The sequence below is a fragment of the Nycticebus coucang genome, chromosome 21 (genome assembly GCF_027406575.1).
Source record: "Nycticebus coucang isolate mNycCou1 chromosome 21, mNycCou1.pri, whole genome shotgun sequence".
Taxonomy (NCBI): domain Eukaryota; kingdom Metazoa; phylum Chordata; class Mammalia; order Primates; family Lorisidae; genus Nycticebus; species Nycticebus coucang.
Window position 1 is genome coordinate 51,004,050 of NC_069800.1, and position 25,668 is coordinate 51,029,717.

General features: G+C 45.7%; 1 long non-coding RNA gene across 2 annotated transcripts in view; it reads right to left on the reverse strand.

The window, feature by feature from the left end:
• LOC128573569 (uncharacterized) overlaps positions 1–25,668 on the reverse strand; it is a 27,318-nt gene continuing 1,650 nt past the window's right edge. For both annotated transcript variants that reach the window (XR_008376483.1, XR_008376484.1), the window contains 3 exons: positions 21,125–21,217; positions 20,788–20,919; positions 1–133 (listed from right to left, as the gene is read on the reverse strand). This is a non-coding gene — a long non-coding RNA (uncharacterized LOC128573569). The remainder of the gene's footprint in view (positions 134–20,787; positions 20,920–21,124; positions 21,218–25,668) is intronic.

The following is a 25,668-nucleotide window of genomic DNA, read 5'->3' on the forward strand; positions in this document are numbered from 1 at the left end:
AATTACTTTACAGATGGGGAGACTGGGGCTAAGGGGAAGCGATTTTCTTTGAGAGGCAGAGGGGGACTTCCAACACTGGTGTCTTGACTCCAGGGCCTCAGTATGTGGGGAGAGTCAAAGTTGATCCTCCCTCCTGAAAAGGGAAGAGACAAGAGAAGAGGTTCTGGAAAAATAGCAAGAGGGTCCAACAGTCTGTCACCTACCATCAAGGTCGACAGTGGAACCCCTTTTCTGGGTCACCTTAACCAGCCTGGTAATCCTAACCTATCAGCAACAGGAAATGAGTAGCCACAGGAACATTTCATAAAAGTGTTGTTTTTTTTAAAAAAAAGAAGAAAAGCAAGGAAGGCACTTGAGAATCTCCAGCCAGGTGTGTAGACACTTAGTCCTCTCCCCTGCTAACCTAGGCAGGTGGCCTTGTGTCTTGGCCACCACAGACCACAGGCTCATATTCTCCTGGGGATGTGATTATAGCTGGCTTGTGAGAGCTGACTATTAGCTTCCCTTCCCAACTTCCCGTTTGCCAATGTCATCTTAGTAGCTTGAAATCGGCCACAGTAGAAGCATTTATACCACAAGGCCTGACCAATGACACAAATCAGGGCTTTCTTTCCTGTAGAGCCGGTTGTTAAACATTCACCAGCACACCACAGCATTCAGTGATGGCTGGACTGTGGCATGCCTGGATATGTGGCCCTTGGGAATGAGGGTAGAGCAGGGTGACTCTTTTAGCTCCTCCAGAACAAGAGAGGACAACAGCTCTATTCTGGGAATAACAGTCTTGGAAATCAATGCCACCTTGGACAGGTCACTACACCTCTCTGAGCCTCATCTATAAAATGGGAATGATATCTCCTTCAAGGGATGTTGCCAGGATTAATAGAATAAGGTAACAATAACCGTGAGAGCTGCCGTTATATGAGGTGTACCAGGGAGCTCTCCACCAGCCCCTTTCTGACAGGTAAACTGTTAAGTTCTCCAGCCTCCAGAGCACCCATTAACTGCCTGCCTGATCCCTGGGGCTTCTCCCTCCTTCCCCCATACTGTCCATCCCTCCACTCATCAGCACAAGGAAATGTTCCCAATAACATTGTAATGGAGACCTGGTCCATGCCACTGCCAGCATGGACATGGTGGGTGGGGGCCAGAGGAGGTGATTTGAGTCCTAAATTGTGCTTAACAAATCCATATCAAAACCATAAACCCTGGGCTGCCATAAATTCCTCTGGCCCCAACCCCTCCACCTCATCAGCCCTTTGCCCCAGTTAATCTCAAACCTCATAACAGGCAGCCAGGCAGTCAGGCTTGGTTTCCATTTCAGTTGCTAAATAAGATCAGCTCGGGTGACAAATGGCAAAATCCCCATTTTAGAGATGATAACACTGAGGTTCAGAAAGGTGGAGGAACTTGTCCAAGGCCACGCAGCTAGAAAGCCATTGAGCCAGGAATGGAGCCCACACTACTTCTACCAACCCAATGAATGGCCTGCTCAAGAATTAGGACTTCTGAGGAGTCTCCTCTTTTTAGCCCCCCGACAAAGATTGTTTGCCGGAGCCACATTACTAGAAGCTTCTTATCCCATCATCCTAAATGGAGCCCCTTGGCTCAAAGGAGGCACCAGAAGTAGAAGGGACCTAAGTGATAAGCAGCTTGAAAGTCCACAGAAAGCTCCAGGGAGTATGAATGCCCCTCCATGCCACCTAGGTGCGACTGCTCTACTTCCAAGGGCTTAGAACCCAGATCGCCTTTGATCCATGTATCTCAAGTCCATGTGTCATATGTAAATTCCAAGACATGATCTAAGATCTGAGTCACAGGGTCCCACGTAGCTGTTTGATCATGGTGGAAGAAACCAAGTCATGACACCAAGGGCATACTGAGCACTTTCTCTTTGCCAGACATTGCTGGATGTCACTGAACCCCCACAACAACCCTCCGAGGCAGTTATTCAAGGAAGAAAGGCCTTGCCCAAGGTCCACAGCTGGTGCCACCGCTGATCCAGCGCCTACTGTCTGGCTCCAGGGGTCACCATGAGAGAATGGAAGGGGATACTGTTGGCTCTGTCACTGCATGGTGGGCAAGGAGAAGCATGAACTGGGGAAAGGTCATCATGTGACAAATGTCAACGGGGAAAGCCACATGTCATGTCATCCTGGGATTATGAAGAAAGTGCTCCCTTCTGGAGCTTTCCATTTTCACATGGAGGGAAAATGAGAAGCCCTTGGCTACTAAGAGCCACAGGAATAAGGGGACGTCTGGTGAGTGGTAGTGAGGGAGAGCTGGCTGTGCCCTGGGAGGGGGAGTGCTGTGTCTTTAAATTGGTTCATCACCATTCTATTTACTTTTGTGTTTTTAGAGACAAGGTCTCACTCTGTCACCCAGGCTGGAGTGCAGTGGCACAATCAAAAGCTCACTGTAGCCTCAAATTCCTGGGCTGAAGCCATCCTCCGGCCTTGGCCTCCCAAAGCGCTGGGATTACAGATGTGATCCTGGCCTGTTATTCTCTTTATTTAAACTTTAGGTCACTGACATAACTAGGAAAACAGTATCATTTGCTGTAAATAGGTGATTGCAAAATTAAAGTGAAAAGAAAACAATGTTCTTTTTTTTTTTCTAATCTAATTTGTTTTTTTTTCTTCTCTTTTTTTTTTTTATTAAATCATAGCTGTGTACATTAATGCGATCATGGGGCACCATACACTGGTTTTATAAACAGTTTGGAAAACAATGTTCTTAAGCTGCAGCTGGATGCAGTTGCCCAGGGATCTGCTCTTTGTTTCTTTATTAAAAATGAAAATTGTGGGGCTGGGTGCAGTGGCTTATACCTGTAATCCTAGCACTCTAGGAGGCCAAGGCAGGTGGATTGCTTGAGCTCACAGGTTCAAGAGCAGCCTGAGCACGAGCAAGACCCCATCTCTAAAAACAGCCGGGCGTTGTGGTGGGCTCCTGTAGTCCCAGCTACATGGGAGGCTGAGGCAAGAGAATTGATTGCTTAAGCTCAAGAGTTTGAGGTTGCTGTGAGCTGTGATGTCACAGCACTCTACCCAGGGAGACAAAGTGAGACTGTCTCAAAAATAAAAATAAGTAAATAAATAAATAAAAATGGAAATTGACAAGTATCAGAGTTGTTAGTATAAGTGTAAAGGCACTTTCTCCTTAAAGTTTTCAGGGGAAGACCTGTAAAGAGAAAGACTCTGGGGACAATGTCACTTACTGCCATTCCTGTGCGTCCCTGAAACCTTCCTGCATTCCACTGCAGGCCTTCATCCCACTCCTGGAAGCTCATCTGGCTAGTCTGTGCACAGGTGCTGGGGGACTCAAATACTTGGCAGAAAAGTCTGGAAATGGGAAGGCTCTGGAAATTTGAAGCAGGGAAGTCTGTGGCCAGATCCATATCTTTATTTAAAAATTGCTCTGGCTAGGCTGGGCATGGTGGCTCATGTCTATAATCCCAGTACTCAGGGCTGCCGAGGCCGGTGGATTGCTTAAGCTCATGAGTTTGAGACCAACCTGAGCAAGAGCAAGACCCTATCTCTACTAAAAATAGAAAAAACTGAGGCAAGAGGATCGCTTGAGCCCAAGAGTTGGAAGCTGATGTGAGCAGTGATGTCATAGCACTCTACCCAGGACAACAAAGTAAGACTCTGTTTCAAAAAAAATTTTTTTTTGCTCTTCGTGCTTTGGAGTAGACTGAATTTTGGAAGGGGTGTGATGAATGAAGAAGCGCTTGTCCTGGGTCAGGTGAGAGACAGTAACGTCTGCATCAGGGTAGTGGCAGTAGAGTAGAAGAGAGAACCAATCCAAAAGATATTCATTCATTCGTGCATTTAACAAATATTTAGTGATTGCCTATGGCTCATTGAGCACTTTTTTGAGTCTGAGAGGTGGGCAGGGCAAGACGAGATAGGGCCTTCTAGGCCATGAGAAAGAGCTTACATTTTATAATAAAATAATATAATAAATGCCACTTATAGTAAATGCCATAGGAAGTTCTTATAAGTAATGCCTTCATGTTTTTAAAAGGCCACTCTCGGGCGGCGCCTGTGATTCAGGGAGTGGGGCACCGGCCCCATATACCAGGGGTGGTGAGTTCAAGCCCCAGCCAAAACTGCAAAATAAATAAATAAATAAAAATAAGTTATTTTTCAAAAAAAGGCCACTCTCTGCTTTAGAAGTGGAGTACATCAGCCTTAAAGAAAGATGGAGACTTTACCTCTTTCATGTTTACATGGATGGAGCTGGAACATATTCTTCTTAGCAAAGTATCTCAAGAATGGAAGAAAAAGTATCCAATGTACTCAGTCTTACTATGAAACCAATTTATAGCTTTCATATGAAAGCTATAACCCAATTACAGCCCAAGAAGAAGGGGAAAGGGAAGAGGGAGGGGAGGGGGAGGATGGGTGGAGGGACAGTAATTGGTGGGACCACACCTACGGTGCATCTTACAAGGGTACATGTGAAATTTACTAGGCGTAGAATATAAATGTCTTAACACAATAATTAAGAAAATGCCATGAAGGCTATGGTAACCAGTTTGATGAAAACATTTCAAATTGTATATAAAACCAGCACATTGTACTGGTTTTGGTACTGGTACCATGATTGCATTAATATACACAGCTATGATTTAATAAAAACAATAATAATAATAATAAAAAGAAGTGGAGTACATGGAAAAAGAGTGGATGCACAGAAGCCCATAGGCGGCCTGTGCAGTGGTCTGAGTTAGAGATAATGGCAGGGTTGATGGGGGTCGTGTAGCAGGCAGAATTCTAAGACAGCCCCCACAATGTCTGCACTGGGTATATACACACCTTCTCTCAATTATTCAGATGCTAAGCTGGGTGCTACTGTAAAGGGATTTTGCAGATGTACTTAAGGTCCCAAACCAAATGACTTTATGATGGGGAGATTTGTCTTGGTGAGTCTGACCCATTCAGATGAGTCCTTAAAAGGGACTGGGCTCTTTCTGACAAATGAAATTAGCAGTGTGAGAAGGATTCCACATGAGAGAAATTCTCTGCTGCTGGCTTACAAGACAGAGGGGGCCACTTGGCAAGGAGTGTGGGCAGCCTTCAGAAACTGAGAGACCTCTGGCTAACAAGCAGCCAGGAAATGGTGAGCTCAGTCCTACAACCATGAGGAACTGAATTCAGCCAACAACAGGAATGAGCTTGGATTCTTCCCTAGAGCCTTCAGGTAGGAACATAGCCCAGCCGACACCTTGATTTCAACTGTGTAAAACCCTGGCAGAGAGAACCCAATCATGCTGCATATGGACCTCTGACCCACCAAACTGTGAGATAACAAATGGGTGTTGTTTCAAGTAACTACATTAGTAATTTGTTATGCAGCTATAGAAAATGAATACAGCCCAGGTGTGGTGGCACATACTTGTAGTGCCAGCTACTCGGGAGGCTGAGGCAGGAAGATTGCTTGAGCCGACTAGCATGAGACTGCAGTGAGTTATGATCGTGCCATTGCACTCCAGCCTCGGCAACGGAGTAAGACCTTGTCCCTTAAAACAAGAAAAGGAGGAAGTGTAGGTAGCAAATATATTATAAGTGAGGACTTCACTCTGGCTCACACCACCGTCAAGGCTGGAAAGAGGAAAAGGAGCCAGCAATGAACAAGTAAGATGGATGTAGTGATTTTGCTGCAGGCCTACTATGTGCTAAGTACACTGGATGTCCTCTTTGTCTTCCCTGGTCACCTTGGTGAGGTTGTGGGCAGGTGCAATGAACTATCATTCTTATACAGATGAGGGGAAATGACTTACTCTGGCTCCACATACAGGATAATCATGGCAAAGTAAGAATATCCACCGGGTGTGGCCCGCACGCTATTTGTCAAATGAGTGAATGAATGAAAGAGGGAATGAATACCTCTGTGCTCCAGGTGGGGATTTTTCACCAAAAGACTCCACCTGAGGATCTGAGAACATGGTATTTTTAGAGAAGTTGAGGCCATAAAGCTTGCTCCATTTCCTGACTTTCGCAATCCCCAGCCCCTCCCCCTGTGGTGCTGAGATTGCTCCCCGGCCTTGGGAAGGGTTCCTCAGGCTTATCTCAGGGGGACAGTGAAACTGTAAAAGCCTTTATGGCTTTCAGATCACGTCTGGCAGGGGACCGATTGTTGCCATAAACCCAAGCCTGCTAGGTGGAAGAGGGCAATGCCCTGAGCTGAGAGGAGTTGGGGACAATTGAGCAATGCCCAGGGAGTGGCCTCTGCTGAGCCAGGTACTTTGGGGCCTGTGGTCAGGGCCTGTCACAGGCTTACCTCATTTCATCCTCACATAAACCCTGAGAGGCAACAAACAGTTGTTGTGATATCTCTAAAAAGTCCATGACACGCCCTGTTTCATATTACAATATCTCCAAATTAGGATGTGTCTTTAAATCAATGGCCTCCCACATAGCTATTGGGTAGGTCAGGTGGTGGCCATGACCTAGTTTGCTCTGGTCATTATTTCCGGTGGCCTTACTGGACAACCGCACTCCCTTTGCATTTAATCACAAATAACTGAAGGACCCATTTGAGGAAGGCACCCGACTCCTGGTTGTTTCCTGAAACCTTCCATTGACACCTTCCCATAAGAGCAAGAAAACACCAGGGGCAAAATCCGCAGAAAATCCTGGCAACAGTGGCGCATCCTTCCATGAAATGTGGCATGATGAAAACATTTAATAGTATGGGAGATGATATTGCACGAAAAAAACATAGATAGTGAAGACTCTGGGTGGAAAAGTGACCTCAATGAGCCAAGTACTGACTGTGCAGAAGTTTTAGGAAAAAAACATTTTTTTTCTTTTTTTTTTTTTTGAGACAGAGTCACATTCTGTCACCCTAGGTAGAGTGCAGTGGCATCATCATAGTTCATAGCAACCTCAAGCTCCTGGCCTCATCCTCTTGCCTCAGCCTCTCAAGTGGCAGGGACTACAGGTGCCTGCGGCAACACACAGCTAGTTCCTCTATTTTTAGTAGAGACGATTCTTGCTCTTTCTCAGGCTGGTCTCAAACCCTTGAGCTCAAGCAATCCATCCACCTCGGCCTCCCAGAGTACTAAGATTACAGGTGTGAGCCGCTGCAGCTGGGTAGGAATTTTTTTTTTAACTAATTTATCTCACTTACATTTTTCTTTTTATGTATGTACAAAAGTGAAATATGGTTTCTTTAAAAAAAAAAAGTCTAAGTCTCAAGGAGCCTTTTTCATAAAGATAAAAAGAAAATCACAAGTGATAAGAAGGCATTAGTTAGTAATTCGATTGGCAGTGTGCTTTCTTTCTGAGTGCCTCTTACAACTGAAAGTGAAAAACACTCATGCCTCTTACAACTGAAGCTCCTTAGGTCAGGTTTCCCATTTCATAGATGATAAAACTGAGGATACAGAGGGCACAAGCCAAATAAGCTGGGGCTCAGCTCTCTCTGTCAACAGATCCTGTGCTCTAATATCTGAGACTAACCTGGATACAGATTAGTGCACAGACTACTTAGTGTTCAGACCCGGGAGACTAAGACCTCCCAGGTCTTGCCCCAGACAAACAGCTCCAACTCTGCCATCCCATCATGGGAGACAGTGAGCTGCTCTGTTGTTCAAAATTCAAGCACAGGAGGGTGGCAGGAAACGTTCTTCCCAATGGAATGACCCCCCTCCCCCACCACCGCTTTCGTCTGCCCACATCAGCAACCCTAATCCGGCCAAGTCCACCCCAATCAGGGCTGCTACACACCCTTCACTCTCTTCCTGGGGCCTTTAATCACCTGGTCTTAAACCAAGTAAACCAGGATCCTCCCTCATTTTGCAGAGGAGGAAACTGAGACCCAGAACGGTTCCTCTGCTCAGGACATCCTTTCTTTTTTTTTTTTGTAGAGACAAAGTCTCACTTTATGGCCTCCGGTAGAGTGCCGTGGCCTCACACAGCTCACAGCAACCTCCAACTCCTGGGCTTAAGCGATTCTTTTGCCTCAGCCTCCCGAGTAGCTGGGACTACAGGCGCCCGCCACAACGCCCGGCTATTTTTTGGTTGCAGTTTGGCTGGGGCCGGGTTTGAACCCGCCACCCTCGGTATATGGGGGCCGGCGCCTTACCGACTGAGCCACAGGCGCCGCCCCAGGATGTCCTTTCTTTTGATCCACTTTGAGTTCCCTGTTCTCCCTTTCCAGCTTGTCTCTTCTGGATCTAAGAAATCTATAAAGTCAGAAAGAACACTGGATTTTGAACCCTGGATTCCAGGGACTGCCATGCCACTGACTCACCTGTGACTTTGAGAGAGTCAGGCAGAGGCACCATCTTGCTGAGAGGTTGGGGCCAAACCACACCAGACACCTGTCCCATCCCCATCACATGCTGCCCCTCCCTGCTTAGAACACTCCAGGGGCTTCTCATTAGTCCTGGAACAAATTCAAACTCCTACCAGGGCCCGAGGCCCTATATAACCTGCCTTCTGATCACACGCCCAAGGTCATCTCCCTGTGATCACTCCATCCCTTGGCCTCCTCCCTGTTCCCTGACCCACCAAAGCTGTTCCCATTTCACAGCTTTTACCCTGATATTCCTTTTGTCTGAAATGTTCTTTCCTTAGATCTTCCCATGGAAGATCTTCCCTTAGATCTTCCCACTTCCTTCTAAACATTCATGTTCTGCTTAAATGCCACCTCTTGGCAAGGCCTTCCCTGATCAACTTAGCAAAATATATGAGGTTTTTCAGGCTGTACAGTCTCCATTGCTACTACTTAAATCTGCCCTTACAGCATAAAATCAGCCATAAGCAATATGGAAGTGAATGGTCATGGCTGGGTTCAAGGGAAACTTAATTTACGAAAGCAGACAGCAGGCTGGATTTGGCCCATGACCCAAGTTTGTGCCAACTCATTGTATGGTTTGATTTTCTTCATCACATTTACAACTATCCAAAATCTTCTATTTGTTTATCGATTCATTGTTCCTCTACACTTCCCTCCCTAAACTGTTAATGCTGTAGGAATAGAGACTTTGTCGATCTTGCTCAATGCTGCCAAAGTAACCAACCTCCATCCCTGTTTCCTGGTATCCATACCATTGTGCAGTCCCCTCCCAAAGTGAATAGGGCTGTCCCATGGAATCACCAGGACATTGTGGAAATGATGGAATGTGACTTTTGAGGTGATATAATGAAAGGCCTGTGGCTTCCATCTTGCCATCTTAGATCACCAGTAGCCATATTGTAAGGACACTCAAGCGCTTCTACCGTGAAGTCCACATGGAGAGGAGGTGAGGCCTCCTGCCAACTGCCAACCACACAGACAAGCCAAATTGGAAGTGAATTCTGCAGCCCCAATGAAGAATTCAGGGGACCATGGTCCCAGCTGACATTTTGACTGCAACCTCATGAAAGATCTAAGCTCAAACAGTGCCTCGGCCATGCCTGAAGTCACAGCACATAAAAGCTATGAGTTAGGGGCCGCACCTGTGGCTCAAGGAGTAGGGTGCCGGTCCCATATGCTGGAGGTGGTGGGTTCAAACCCAGCCCTGGCCCAAAAAAAACCACCAAAAAAAAAAAGCTATGAGTTAATACATGCTTATTGTTTTAAAATTGGGATAATCTGATATGCAGCCATAGATGATGAACACAGGTTCCTGGCACAGTGTCTGATACATAGTATATGTTCACTTAATAGTGGCTAATAAATAAGTTAGGTGATTCATAAATATAGGACACATTACAAAAATATTTGAAAGACAAACATGATATTTATATGAACAAATATAAAAATATACATTAAATACTATAGAAGGCACAATTAAAACTTTCCAAAGAAGTTGATAGTCCTTGGACAAGATGCCTGTACAAGAACCTTCCGACCCTGAGACTGTAAGCTTCCAGGATTGTTAATTTCTGGTATCTAACACTCTCTATGTCTAGGATTGTATGATTTGGAGATTTTAGGGTCTTGTTTCACCAAGTCCGTGATTCTAAAAGTTCACAATTCTGCGATTCGAACATCTTGTGACTCATTTATTCATCACAACTCTCTGTGCCAAGCACAGTGCCGGGAGCTAGGAATTCAGTAACAAAAAAATAAGAAAGAAAGAAAGAAAAACAAAAAGACTGTTTTTTGCCTTCCTGTGGCTCATGAGCTGCTGAGGACACAGACAAGTCCACAGGCACATAGATGCACAGTGAGCTTTGTCATGTGGGTAAGCACAGAAACCGGGCTGAGAAATGTGAAAAGGGAAGAGGCACCAGCTTAGAGCTAGAACACACAGTGCATCTGGTCAACCAAAACTAGTTCGGTATGAGCTTGGGGGAGGAGGGGAGAGAAGAGGGGTGGGGTGGTAAGAGACTGAGGCCAGATGGCAGAGGACCTGGTAAACTATGTCAAGGAGTTTGAACTTTATCCGGAGGGCAAAGGGGAGCCAGTGAAGGGTTTTAAGGGAAAGAGTGACATGGTCTGCTTAGTATGTAGTTTGGAAAGATGCCTCCAGCTGCTATATGCATGTTTGGAAGGAGAAGAGGTGGGAGAGAAGTCTGGAATGAGACCTCAGGTGAGAAGAGAAGGGCTGAGTGGATAGGAGATGGGCCCAATCAAGACATTTCATCCACGGTGTGGTGAATGGATGGTGGGGGTGGCTACATCCGGGAGCCCAGGACTCCTGGACTTCGTGATTGTGAGATTCTCTAATTCTGCGTTCAATACTCTATAATTCTTTGACACAAAATGCCCAATGACATCACTAGAAGTTTATACTCCTGACCTCACCACCTCTGTCCCTCCTTTCTGAGCCTCAGTGTCCCTTGCTTACAAAGTGAGGACTATCACCACTGTCCCTGCAGAGCAGCCATGGGGGTGACAGCTGGTGTATTCTTGGCACCTCTGCAAAAAGGTGACCCCATGGTAGGCGTGTTTGCCCTCAAGTGCTCAACACGCAAGCATGGTCAGGAAAGAATCAGAATGGAAAAGCAGGACAGGTAAGGAAGAGCCCATCCTTGTCCACTTGTGGGGACCTGGGCTTCTCTGGCCTTTGGACTTCTGCCTTGGCATCTGGTGGCCAGATTTGGTTGTTTCCTTCTGGGCACCAGAAAGTTTAAGGGCTGCTTGTGGGGTTCCCCATTTCTGTAGCTCCACCAGCTCCCCCTCCAGGTCTTAAACTTGTGCTGCAGACACACGCTAGTGGTAGCCAGGCAAGATCTGCTCTTCCCTGGACAGGTCCAAAGCAGGCAAAATCCCACCAAGGTGATTGGAGCTGACCTGCTGCTCACAACGCAGCACCCCATCTAGGCCATGCTGTAGACTTTCCCTCCTAGGCTACTATTTCATTGGCTCCAACACATGCAGCTCTTTAGAGATAGAACTCTACTTCATCTCTCCAAAACATGTGGTCTCTTGAACCACTCCCAAAGTTTATGTGTGCACCTGCGTTAATTAACTTCTTGCCAATGGTTCAGTTTTAATTCAGTTTAATCCACAAAATGTCAATTGAATAACATAACTAAGGGCAAACCCCCAGTGCTGGCAGGACCCTGGGAGGCCTATTCACTGCTTGGAGGAGAAGATAGGAGGTCAAGAGTGGTGGGCCTCAAGCTTCACAGTGCTGAATAGAAGAGCTGGGCTCAGAGTCTGACGCCAGAGGACTCATCATATTTCTTTGTGCACAGTAAATGCTCCACAAATGTCCATGAAGTTAAATTGAACTAGGAGTTTCAGTGACATAAGTCATATACATTTTCAGGCTAGCGTGTGCCCAACTATTTCTGAAAGGTGATGAGAGACCAAAGAGAAAAGTGGCCTCTGGAAAGATAGACTAGGTAGCTATGGTCAGAGGTGGTAGGAAGGGTTCCTATCTATTTTATGACCTTTTGAACCTTTTTTGTTTGTTTGTTTTGAGACAGAGTCTATGTCGCCCTCTGTAAAGTGCTGTGGCATCACAGTTCACAGCAACCTCGAACTCTTGGGCTTAAGTGATTCTCTTGTCTCAGCCTTCCAATAGCGGGGACTATAGGCACCCGCCACAACGCCCAGCTAGTTTTGTTTTGTTTTGTTTTTGTAGAGACAGAGTCTCACTGTACCGCCCTCGGGTAGAGTGCCATGGCGTCACACAGCTCACAGCAACTTCTAACTCTTGGGCTTACGTGATTCTCTTGCCTCAGCCTCCCGAGCAGCTGGGACTACAGGCGCCTGCCACAACGCCCGGCTATTTTTTTTTGTTGCAGTTTGGCCGGGGCTGGGTTTGAACCCGCCACCCTCGGCATATGGGGCCTGCTCCCTACTCACTGAGCCACAGGCACCGCCCTACCCAGCTAGTTTTTGGTTGTAGTTGTCACTGTTGTTTGGCAGGCCTGGTCTGGGCTCAAACCTGCCAACTCTGGCGTATGTGGCTGGTGCCCTAGACTCACAGGCGCCAAGCCAACTTTTTGAACCTTTTGAATGTTGTATTTTTCACCAAGTGCATACAGAATGGAATCAATCAATCAAACAAACAATCCAGTGAGCCAGGTTCTTTGGGAAGTCCTTGGCTTTTGGGCATGCTGTTCCCTCTGTAATATGCCCTTTCCTGGGTTTTCTCCACCTGGAAAACGCCTATACACCCTGTGAGATGTACTCAAATGTCCTGTCTTCTGCGGCCTATCCCCATGTCCTTTTGATGGTCCCTCTCCTTTGATCACCACCTCCACGTGCACACCAGCCAATCCCTACCCCTGTCTGTCCTCTCTGCCCTCTGGGAGGCATCTGTGCCTTCTGACTTCCCTTTGCATTCAGTCAAAGGGAGGAATCAATGGGAGATTAAAGGGCAGGATGAGGGAGAAACGGGGTATTCATGACACCACCCACACCTCCTTGTTTTGGCTTAATTTTAGCAGAGGCTACATTGCTCCACGGTCTCAACTCCCGTCTTGGCCTCACTTCCATGGTTCCAGTTATCTCTGGGTCAAGTAACACTGTTCTCTCCTTGCCCTTGGGGTGCTAACAGCTCCCCACCATTGCTAGGCCCTGGGTGCCTCACTTCTGTAAGCACTCCCTTCCTTCAACTCGCTTCAGGTAAGCCAGTGGTTCTCAACATGGGGTCCCCCAGGGGATGCTTGGTCATGTTCTGGATACACTTTGATTGTCATGACTGGTGGAGGGGATGCTACTGGAATCTAGAGGGGAGAGGATGCGACAGTGCTAAACATCCTACCATGCACAGGACAGCCCCTCAACACAGAATGCTCCAGCCTCAAATGTCAACAGTGCTAAGACCAAGAAACCCCAATTTATGTCCTTGGGACTCCAACTGTGCCCTGCCTGGAGGTGGACAGTTCATGGCTAGACTCCTGCCACACTTTCTTCACTGTAGTTTGATTTGCCAGTTTCCACACCATCTGCTGATCTCCTCTTAATGCCACAGAGGTGCAAAGAACTAGTATTTTCCTTCAAGACACCTCAGTGCAGTGGAGAGAGATTCAGTGAGCAGCGTCCCCCAGCAGTCTTATGTCCTTGAAGACAATGTCTCTGTTATTCCCCACATGGCCCCAGTAGTAGGAAATCAGCAGACATTTGCTGACTGGGGCAAAAGAGCCTTCAAAAATATCTTTAAAGAGACAGAGGGCTAGCCTCCATGAGTAAACCAGACGTAAGAAACCTGGTGAGTTTCCCTATAAGAAAAATGCCAAGGTGACTGGGTGTGTGGCTCACGCCTGTAATCCTAGCACTCTGGGAGGCCGAGGCAGGTGATTGCTTGAGCTCGCGAGTTCGAGACCAGCCTGAGCAAAAAGTGAAACCCTGTCTCTACTAAAAATAGAAAAAACTGAGGCAAGAGAATCACTTGAGCCCAGGTTGGAGGTTTCTGTAAGCTATGATGATGGCACTCTATCCAGGGCGATAGCTTGAGTCTCTGTCTTAAAAAAGAAAAATACTAAGGAAATGACAATCAAGCAAATATTTATGGAATGAATGAATGATAGTCCTAGGGATATGTTTGAACAGGCAAGAGAGAAGACAAGTACCAGTGTCCCATATCTCTAAAATAGGTATAATCTTAGACCCTCCCTCCTAAACTGGTGTGAGAATAAATTTAAAGGAAATTAAAGTGTTGCCTAGTACAATACAAAGTTTTGTGATTGGCGCAAAATAAACAGTGCCTACTAGCTGTCCAGGGAAGCGATGAAGGAAATGCCGCAAGATAGGGGCTGGGGAAGAGCATTGCCACTAACGTGGGGCTGCTTTGCACCCCTGGGCCTCAGTTTCCCAATCTGTAAAATAAGGAAAACGCAGGTAAAATTAGCGCTTTGCAGATATTATATTATAGGAATACATTAGAGAGTTCAACAATATTATGACTCAAACATCATTTAAAAAATCAATGCAAAAGGCCATTCTTTTTGTTTGTTTGTTTTTTGAGACAGTCTCACTTTATCGCCCTGGGTAGAATGCTGTGGCATCATAGCTCACAGCAACCTCAAACTCTTGGGCTCAAGCTATTCTCTTGCCTCAGCCTCCCAAGTAGTTGGGACTATAGGAACCTGCCACAACGCCCAGCTATTTTTTTAGAGATGGGGTCTCGCTCTGTCTCAGGCTGGTCTCAAAACTGTGAGTTCAGGCAATCCACCTGCCTTGGCCTCCCAGAGTGCTGGGATTACAGGTGTGAGACACCGTGCCTGGCCATGGCCACTCTGTTAAATTATAGGGAAATATAACCATCAGAAGGCCTAGGGTGCCCTGCTCATCCTGTTTTGTTCAGGGCTTTTCCAGTTTTAGCACTGAAAGTCCTGTGTTCTGAAATCCCTCTTAGCCTCTGCAGACTGCGGCATCTGGTACCCTAGCAGGTCAGATTTTTTTTTTTTTTTTTGGCCAGGGCTGGGTTTGAACCCACCACCTCCGGCATATGGGACCGGCGCCGTACCCGCTGAGCCACAGGCGCTGCCCAGCAGGTCAGATTTTAAAGATAATAGCTACCATATATGGAGTTCTTATTTTCTGCCAGTCATTGTTTAATGACTTTACAAGTATTAGTTCATTTAATCTTCACATTCCAGGCTGTCTGGGTTTGGAGTTCCCATATTTAACTATGACCTCTACTATATATATGATGACAATAATGATACATATATATGTAATTACATATTATTATATATATAAATTATATATGATGATATTATATATATCATTATTAAGATAGAGTCAGACAGAGTCTCACTCTGTAGCCCTTGGAAGCAGTAGTGTCACGGTTCACAGCAACCTCCAACTCTTGGGCTCAAGTGATCCTCTTGCCTCAGCCTCCCAAGTAGCTGGGACTACAGGTGCCCGCCACAACGCCCGGCTATTTTTAGAGGCATCTCACTCTTACTCAGGCTGGTCTCAAACCTGTAAGCTCAGTCAGTCCACCCACTTTGTCCTCCCAGAGTTCTGGGATTACACGCATGGGCCACCGTGCCCCACCTAGATTTGAATATATTTTAAAACCTCTTTTGAAAGTGGGGCGTGGTGACTCACCTGTAATCCTAGCACTCTGGGAAGCTGAGGCAGGTGGATTGCCAGAGCTCAGGAATTCAAGACCAGCCTGAGTAAGAGTGAGACCCCCATCTATAAAAATAGCCAGGCATTGTGGCAGACACCTCTAGTCCCAGCTACTTGGGAGGCTGAGGCAAGGGGATCTCTTGAGCCCAAGAGTTTGAGGTTGCTGTGAGTTGTGACGCCGCGGCATTCTACCAAGGGCGACAAATTGAGACTTGTCTCAAAAAAAATAAAAACTTTTGAGATGATGATAATAACAATGATGGTAATAATAATAACAATGGAAATATATTTATAAACATTTTTGAAATAGCCATAATGACAACAAATGTGTTAAGTATGCCAATGTATATTCCGGAGTTTAACCCAGTTTAATTGACACGCTAAGCTGGGCTGCCAAAGTGGCCTGTTGTTGCACAGACATCAGAAAAAAGTATTTTTGGCCACTTCTGCTGAATTAAAGCTGGAGTGAAAGATTCAAATTTCTACAGGCAAAAAAAATAAATAAATAAATAAAACAAATGTCTACAGGTACAGGTAGTTAATGTCAGTGAATGGCTGTAGGACAAAAGGGAGTGGTAGGGATTGTGGCAAAATGAGAATGGAATGCATGTGCTGGGAAGATGGAGGCAGGACTGAAGTCCAGTACCTTGGGACTGGGGCCCCAGCAATGGCAGGTCCTCCAAGAGAGGCCAGACATCCATCTTCAATGGCAGCTAATTCAATGAAAACAAACTGTGTCTGTGAGCCAAACCCAGTCCCTGCTTCCCTTCTTCCCCCAAACTGAATGTGTATTCAGATTATCAGGCAGGCTGTTAAAAAAAAAAATCGGGCGGCGCCTGTGGCTCAAGGGAGTGGGGCACTGGCCCCATATGCCGGAGGTGGCGGGTTCGAGCCCAACCCTGGCCAAAAACTGCAAAAAAAAAAAAAAAAAAAAATCACCATTTGAAACTGCGATATATTCCTACAGTGGAACACTGTAAAGCAAAGCACTGTAAAGCACTGTACAGCTACAGAAGAAAAATACGGATGATATTGCAAATATAAGCCAGACACGAAAGAATACACTTAAAGTTATTCCATGTAATTCCATGTAGAGACCACCCAAGACAAAACTGTGCTCTGGTGTTAGGAGTCAGGATTGTGGTAACCCTGGAGAGGGGCAGTAGTGACTAAAGGGAGCTTCTGAGTGCCAGGGACATGGTGGTGTTCATTTTGTGATGATTCACTTAAGTTTTGAGCATTTTTTTGATATCTGTTCTATCTCAAAATATATCTAAACTTTTTTTTTGTTTTTGAGACAGAGTCTCACTCTGTTGCCCTGGGTAGAGGGCCATGGCATCATAGCTCACTGCAACCTCAAATTCTTGGGCTTAAAGGATCCTCTTGCCTCAGGCTACTGAGTAGCTGGGACTTACAAGCACCTGCCATGACACCCAGCTAGTTGTGTTTTCTTTTCTTTTCTTTTGTTTTTCTATTTTTAGTAGAGATGGGGTCTGGAACTCCTGATCTCAAGCAATCCACCAGCCTTGGTTACTCAGAGTGCTAGGATTACAGACCTGAGCCACTGTGCCCAGCCTATATAAACATTTTTGAAACACATATGCATAGTTTGTTACTATCTGGGAATATTTCTCTGGACAAAGCTGGATTGTGTTTGGATAGAAAGGAAACCAAATGCTGAAATAATCAGATTCCGAGTGCAGGAAATACCTGATGACTCTTTTTTTTTTTTTTTGTAGAGACAGAGTCTCACTGTACCACCCTCGGGTAGAGTGCCGTGGTGTCACACAGCTCACAGCAACCTCAAACTCTTGGGCTTACGCGATTCTCTTGTCTCAGCCTCCCGAGCAGCTGGGACTACAGGTGCCCACCACAACACCTGGCTATTTTTTTGTTGCAGTTTGGCCGGGGCTGGGTTTGAACCCGCCACCCTCAGCATATGGGGCCGGCGCCCTGCTCACTGAGCCACAGGCGCCACCCTGATGACTCTTTTTGAATAAATGAAAAGAAGACAATTGTCAGAATGCCCCAATCTGAAATTGCAGTGTTTGATTAAACAGCCTCATTTTTCCTCAAGGCTTGCTTTAGCCGCTAATGTCAGTGTTAGGATTCGTGTCTGTTTGACTCTCCTCTTTACCCAAGTTCTTGAGCATTTAAAATCATAATTTCCATGGATTTTACACATCCAGCTTTCATGAGAAAATGGTTCCACAGCTAAGAGAATATGAGAAGCTGAAAGCTGAAGTTCTAAATTCTGCCTCTTTGAAGCAAGTTGCACGTGGCAGGATGGATGGGTGGGAGGGGAGTCCCCATGGTGGGGCACGCCGAGTCCAGCAGTTAGGAGGCTGCCACAGCCACTTCTGCAAAGGCATGTCTCCATTTACAAAGGGTCTTTTCATCCCCCAGTGACTCCTTAGCACACAAGTCCCAAGGGCCTGCTCAGTGCCAGGGGACAGTGGCGCCACGTGTATACAATCATCGAAAGCCATGACTACCAACTGTGGGTAGTGTCGTGAAAGCAGATGGCCTGGTGACCAGCTCTGATCTCTACCCCGCCTCCCAACAATCCAAACTGATCCCTTCCCACCGCCTCTACTCCTCTGTCCCAGCTAGCCCCGAACTTCATGATTCTACAGCCCAGTTGCCACCTCCTCTGTCCCCTGCCCCACTCAGGCCCCTAAATCCATTCTCCACTGTGTTTTTCTAAAACACAGATCAGAAGATGCTCACTCCCAGCCCTACCCCTACCCTGCACCTGACTTGAAAGTCACCCCATTCCCCATAGAGCAACATCCAAATTCCTTCCCTCAGCCCCCTGGGCTCCACTCCCTCTCACTACAGCGACAAGGTCCAGCCTCGGGGCCTGTGGTGCCCTCTGCCTGGAGTCTTCTACGCTTTGGAAACAGTTGCTGCTGCACTTGTGATTCAGATGTCCCCACAAATGTCACCTACTCCCAAGAAACTGGCAACACAGGGGCCTCTTGGGAGGAAGATTGCAAAGCTGGGGAGCAGAGGGAAGCTCTGTGTGGCTTGCACACCGTTTGAATTTTGCGCTGTGTGCATATTCACAGAAATTCAAAACAAAAGTGTCTCTTTGGAGAGGCCTTTCTAGGGAGTGACCTTCTCAGTGACTTCCTCTTAGGGTGCTTGAATTTCCCCTCGTGAAGTCCTTATGACAGTCTGTAATTGTCTTGTTTGTCTAGGGTTTTATTTTTTCCTTTCTTTTGTTTAGTTTATTGCCTAGCTCCCCTTCATGAGGACAGGGACTCTGTCTTATCCACCACTGGGCACATGGTAGGTGCTCAAGAAATATTTACTGAATAAATGAAAAGAGAAGGGAGGGCAGGAAGGAAAAAATGTCTGAGTTGGCCATTGGGAGTTAATCGGGCAACGCTGGGGGTGCAAGAGTTGGGCTCCGTGCCAAGCAGAGGGAACAGGTGGCAGTTAGAAGACCTGACTGAAGAAGGTGTGAATGGAACTGGAGCTGAGAGAGCCAGGGGTGTGAGGCAGCAGGATTGTGCCCATTCTACAGATGATCATCCAAGGCTCAGAGACACAAGTCATCCAGTGTGACGGGGTCTGAGTTTAGAATCCAGGTTCCCACGCAAGATTAAACAGAATCTCAGTTACTGAGCATCTATATGTATTCATTCCTGAGGTGAGTACCACGATCCCTTCCTCATTTGCCAGATAAAGAAAGCAAGGCACAGAGAGGCTGAAGGACTTGCCCAGGGTCACACAGCCAGGAAGTAGCCAAACCTCAGGTCTTTCCTTGGTTCCCACATGGCTATTCTCCACCTCCCAAAGCTCAGTCCAGAACTCAGGGTGGGCTGTGAGCTCAATCTCTGATCCTCCCTGGAGGTTTGGACAAAGCCAGGAAATTCCATGAAAACCTCCAAGGATTGGGTTCCCCTAACTCCAGACTGAAGGAACAAAACCAACCCTGCTTGCAAGGCTGCTGTGAGAAAAAAAGTGATAAAAACAATTATAGGACTTGTAAGTGATAAAAATAATTGTAGAGCTTCTGGCAAACAGCCTGAGCTATAGAGATACTGACTAATGATAGGAATTTATGGCCCATGGGCCCAGCCTTTCTAGGCTTGGATGATAGGAGCAGGTCACAAGTAGGGTCACGGGCAACTCCCATCAGCCTCCGTGATGGGGAGGCCAAGCCTCTCTCCCTGGCCAGTGATCTCAGGGGCTCTTGGAAAGCCATTCCCCCTGCCCATGGGCCACCCTAGTCATCCATCTGGTGGGAACTGGTATCTCTGTCTGATTGCCTCTCTAAAAACCTTAAATGATTAGCACTCTACAGTGACTTAGTTCACTCATCTATTCTCGGGGCCCCATCTGAAGGCAGGGGACAGATTTTGGTGGTGGTGGGCAATCCAGAGGGGACAGTGATTCACTCTTCCTGTGTCCAATGAGGATTTCCCATAGACTACTCTGTGCCACAGGCCTTACTGGGAGGATGGCAGTGACTGGGACTCCAGTGACTGGCCCAGGGTCACAGAGGGCCCTAGGACAGGGGAAAGTCAGGGCTGGACCTTGGGTCTCTAACCTCAAGGATGGTGGTCTCACCACTACAAACAAGACTACAAGTGTCCTGATCATTCCCTCTTAGGATTCTAGCCCTCCCTGCGGTATTTTCAGCTAATTCTTTTTTTTTTTTTTTTGTGGTTTTTGGCTGGGGCTAGGTTTGAACCCACCACCTCCGACATATGGGACCGGCGCCCTACTCCTTGAGCCACAGGCGCCACCCTCAGTTAATTCTTAAAGACATCAAAAGTGCCATTTAAGCTGGGTATAGTTCCAGCAACTCAGGAGGCTGAGGCAGGAGGATTACTTGAGCCCCAAGTTGGAGGCTGCAGCAAGCTATGATCCTATCACTGTACTCCAACCTTGGAAATGGAGCAAGGCCTTGTCTCTTTAAAACAAAACCAAAACCCAAAACCACATCTTTTGAACCCTATATTGGTTTTTATTTAAAAAATGGAACCTACTTGTCACAAAAGCTCAAACAATACAGAGAAGTACAAAGAAGAAAGTCCCAAATGCCAAAATTATACTACCTGGAGAAAAATCACCCTTAGCAGAGAGCAGAGCTAAGCAGCCAAGAGCACAACCTCCAAGGCCACAGTGCCTGGGCCCACGTGCCAACTTGCAAGCCAGCTGTTTCCACCCCAGTTTCCCCACCTGTAAAGTTGTATCATGCAGCACTTGCCATCCTCAGAACCGTAAGGAGCACAAAGTGAGTTAACTGCTCACAGTGTGCTTAAGGCAGCAGCTAGCAGAAGCAATGCCACTCACCTGGTTGTTCAGCATACCCTTCTCAGACGTGGCTTTATATGGACACACTGCACTGTTCGTGGCTGTAAGGTCTGGTTTTTCATATAGTCAACAGGATGATCTAGGCATCTTTCCTTGTCCATACACTTGTTTCTGTCGGTGAGAACTAGATTTAAGGGCTTGACAACTTACACATTCAGAAGCCCCTCTCTGCTCTAGATCCAAGGTAGTGCTTCTTGAGTGCCTGCTGTTTTCTACCTATCTCTGCGAGAGCTTTCTGTAGATCCCTAAGGCAATCCTGTGAGCCTCTATCCCAAAGTGTGGAAACTCATTCTCATCCAGGTGTTGTGGCTCTTACCTGTAGTCCCAGCTACTCAGGAGGCTGAGGCAGCAGGATTGCTTGAGCCCAGGAGTTTGAAGTTGTTGCCTGGGAAACATAGTGAGACCCTGTCTTTAAAAAAAAATTAGAAAATATTAACTGGGCATGGTGGCACATGCCTGTAGTCCCGGCTACTTGGGAAGGTGAATTGGGAGGATTCCTTGAGCCCAGGAGTTTAAGACCAGCCTGAGCAACATAGCAAGACCTTGTCTCTAAAAAAAAAGAAAAAGAAAAAAATTAGCTGGGTGTAGTGGCACATATCTGTAGTCCCAGGCACTAGGAAGACTGAGGCAGGAAGATCACTTGAGTCCATAAGTTCAAGGCTGCAGTGAGCTCTGATCACACCACTGTATTCCAGCCTAGGAAACACAGCTAGAAGCTGTCTCTAGAAAAAAGGAAAAAACAAAAACCTAGGGTTCACAAATAGCCAAAAACCTCGAACCCCAAATATTGGACTCCAGAAGCAGAGCTCAATCCCCAAGTTATAGCCCCCTTGCCCATCAGAGCTGAAAAACAAGCAGGACTGAGAAATCTTGGATTTGGAGGCAAGTGAACATGACTTTGAATTCCTGCTTTGTCACACACAAGCTGCATCTGCTTGAGCCAGTTCCTTACCCTCCCAAAGCATCAGTTTTCTCATCTCTAAAATGGGGCTGCAAATACCCATCTCACAGTGTTTTTTTAAATATTGCTGCTACCTGGCTAGTCACTGCCATTTCTGGAACAGCATTTTATGTAGGGCTCTGTGCTTTAACTGAGAAGCACAGGTAAAGCAAGTGAAGAGGAATTTCAGTTCTCCCAGAATGTACATTTCATAATGGCAGGACATTGGCTGTTTTGCCCATTGTGTAACATCAGGACCTAAAAGAATGCTTGGCACATAGTAGATGCTCAAGAAATTGCTGAATAAAGAAATGAATCTAACTTAGCCAATATCTATGACTAACAGCTCTGTAATTTACTAGCTTTGTGACTTTACACCCAGCTAATATTTTCTTTTCTTTTCTTTTTTTTTTTTAAGAGACAGGTTCTCACTATGTTGCCCAGGCTGGTCTCAAACTTCTGAGTCCAATCAATCCTCCTGCCTCTCACTATCGGTGACAGCCACTATGCCTGAATGAGAACTAATTTCTACACCTGTGGAAGCAAGTCTCTTCAAACCTCTGAACTTCGATTTTCTCCTAGGTCTAACAGGTGTGATGCTAACAGCATTTACTGAGAACACACACTGTGCTGGGCACTATTCTATGTGGTTGATATATAATATCTCCTTTAAACCTTACAGTAGCCCTTATGGGACTACTATTAGCCTTTTATGTGTATTAAAATTGAACTAGCTAAGGCTCAGGGATTAAGTAACTTGACTAAGGTCTCCCAAGTAGTAGCAGGTGAAGCTAAGATTCACATCTCCCACGCCTCTGACACCACAGTGCACCCACTCAACAGTACAATGCCTTGTCAAGGGTAACCCGCCCTTGTCCACCAACAGGGGGACTACAGATACGATAATACATTTGTACCATGGAATACTACCCAGCACCAAAAAAGAGCATGTTACTGACAACCACACCAACGTGGGTAAGTCTCACAATTAAGCTGAAAGAAGCCAGGCACATAAGAGCTGCCAGATAAAATACAAGATGTCTGGTTAAATTTGAATTTCAGAGAAACCATGAATATGTCCCTCCCCAAAATTCAAATTTCAGTGGCATCTGGGATTTTTTTTTTTGAGACAGAGTCTCAAGCTGTCACCCTTGGTGGAGTGCTGTGGCGTCACAGCTCACAGCAACCTCAAACTCTTGGGCTTCAGCAATTCTCTTGCCTCAGCTTCCCATGTAGCTGGGACTACAGGCATCCTCCACAATGCTCGGGCTATTTGTTGTTGTTGTTGCAGTTGTCATTGTTGTTTAGCTGGCCTGGGCCGAGTTCAAACCCTCCAGCCTCGGTGTACGTGGTCGGCGCCCTACCCACTGAGCTACGGGAACCGCCCAGCATCTGGAAGTTTTATAGGCTAAACCTGGCAACCCTAAAGACCTCATAGATGTGATTCCATTTATCTGAAGCTCAGAAACAAGCAAAATGAATAAATGGTGAATAAATGAATAAATGAAAGTCAGGCTAGTGGCTGCCCTGGGTGGGCATAAGGATGGTAGAAAAGGTATTAGAAAAGTTTTACATCTTTATATGGATGGAGCTATGTATTTCATGTTCTCATGTTTTACAAGATTTGTGGATTATAAAAATTAAATTATTTTTTAAACAAAGAATATGTTTAAAATTATAAAGAGTCTGTATACAACTCTGTTACTGATAGAGTGTTTGCAAGGTTAAAATGAGGTAGAGTTTGTGACTTAACACGTTTTAGAATCTCACAGTGGGGTTCAATAAATGGAAACCATTGTTCCATGTAACGCAGCAGCCCTGGCACCGTTGTCACTCCCTCCCGGTTTTTCTCTATTACAGATTGGTTGGGGCGCCCTCTGGTGTCTACATTTTGTCATAGCCTCTCAGGGCAAAGAACGCCCGTTTAGCCAAGCTTGGAATTTCAATTCCAAAGGGCAATGCTTTTCTTTTCTTTCACTTCAGGACCATATAAAACAGAACCAAAATCCATATTAGACCAATGGATCCCAAATACAGCTCAAGCCCTGCTCATGATAGGCAAATGTGTCAGGAGGCGGCAGAGGAGAGCACAGATTATCTCCCCTTGATTCAAGTGCAAATCACAAACATTATCTAGTTTCACAGGAACATTAGTAATAATATTTGAACGTGGCATTGCATAAGCCACAAAAATACTCTGACACTAACAATAATCACGCCTAGCTCTCAGTGACAGTTTTCTGTACCAGGAACCCTACTAAGAGATATGTGTTCACTTTTATCTTTAATCTTTAAAATGACCTGTGAGGCATGTATTGCCTTGTAGTCTGCTTTTTTCTCCATCAATAGTATGTTTTGGGCATCTTTCCATGTCAACAAACAGAGCTGTGTCGGTACTTGATTCAAAGGCTGAGAAACTTAAACAGTCAACAGCCACTGCCCAGGTGAAGATCAATAATAGTTAACATTTATTGAGTGCTTTATTACACACCAGGCCCTGTGCTAATTGTTTAATATCAACTATCTCTCACCTGATCCTTGAGGCAATCCCAAGGTAGGGTCTATTACTATTCAGATGAGGAATCTGAAGCTCAAAGAGGCATAGGAACACACTCAAGGTCAGACAGCTAGTGTGAATTTTTTTTTTTTAATGGCATTATTGGCCAGACATGGTGGCTCACACCTTTAATCTCAGCACTTTGGGAAACCGAGGCAGGAAGATCACTTGAGGCCCAGCAGTTCAAGAACAGTCTGGGCAACATATCAAGACCCTGTCTGTATAATAAAAAAAATTAAAAGAGCATTGTTGAGATATAATTGATGTGCAATAAATATACATATCAAAAATGCATAGTTTGGTGAGTTGTGAAATATGTACCTACCCATGGAAACACCACAGCCAAGAGATGAGTGTTTCCATTGGCCCCAAAAGTTTCCTAGTACCCCTTTATAAATCATTCTACCCCCATTCCCAGGCAACCACAGTCTCTATAAGTTACTTTCTTTCACTACAGTTAGCTCTACAGTTTCTAGAATTTTATAGAAATGGAATCATAGAATTTGTACTCTTTTTTATGACTTCTTTCAGCATAATTATTTTGAGATTTGTCCATATTTTTTCATGCATCAATAGTTTGTTCCTTTACATTGTTAATTAGTATTGATTTTGATACATATACATATTAATGACATCTCACAGTTTCCCCATTCTCTGTGGATGGATGTTTTTCCCCCAGTTTCTGACTATTGCAAATAAAGCTGCTATGAACGTTCATGTACATGTCACGGACAGATGCTTTCATTACTCTTGGGTGAATACCTAGGAATGCAATTGCTGGGTCATATAAGTGTATATATAACTTTTTAAGAAACTGCAAACTATTTTCCGGAGTAGTTGTGCTATTTTGTGTTTTCACCAGCAGCCTGCAAGCGCTCTTATTACTAGGGCCCATCTTTCTAATCACAGTCTTTCTAGATGAACTCATTTTTTCAAACAGTGGATCCAAATGATGGTTTCTTAGACTTTTCTGAGCCTCAGCTTTTTTTTCCAATGTATAAAATGGAAATAAGTATGACAGGTAGTGAAGATGGAGTGAGCTAACACCCAGACAGTGTGTGGTATAATATGTACTTCATATAAGGTGGCTACCCCATCTCATCTAGATGGCCTTCAGTAAGTGTGGTCAGCCTGCAGGAATAACAATAGCACCAATGACAGTGCCAGGCACTGTGCTAGGTGCTTGGGTATGTTGAGCCCTTGCAAAGCCCTGTGAGGTGTGAGGCTGTTTTCCTTTCACATTACAGATGAGAAAACTGAGGTGTAGTTGCCAGTCATTGGCCAAGGTCCCACAGCAATGAAGTGATGGTGGTGGAATTTGAGTCTACGTCAGCTTGATTTGGGGTCCAGAAGTCCTGGTAAT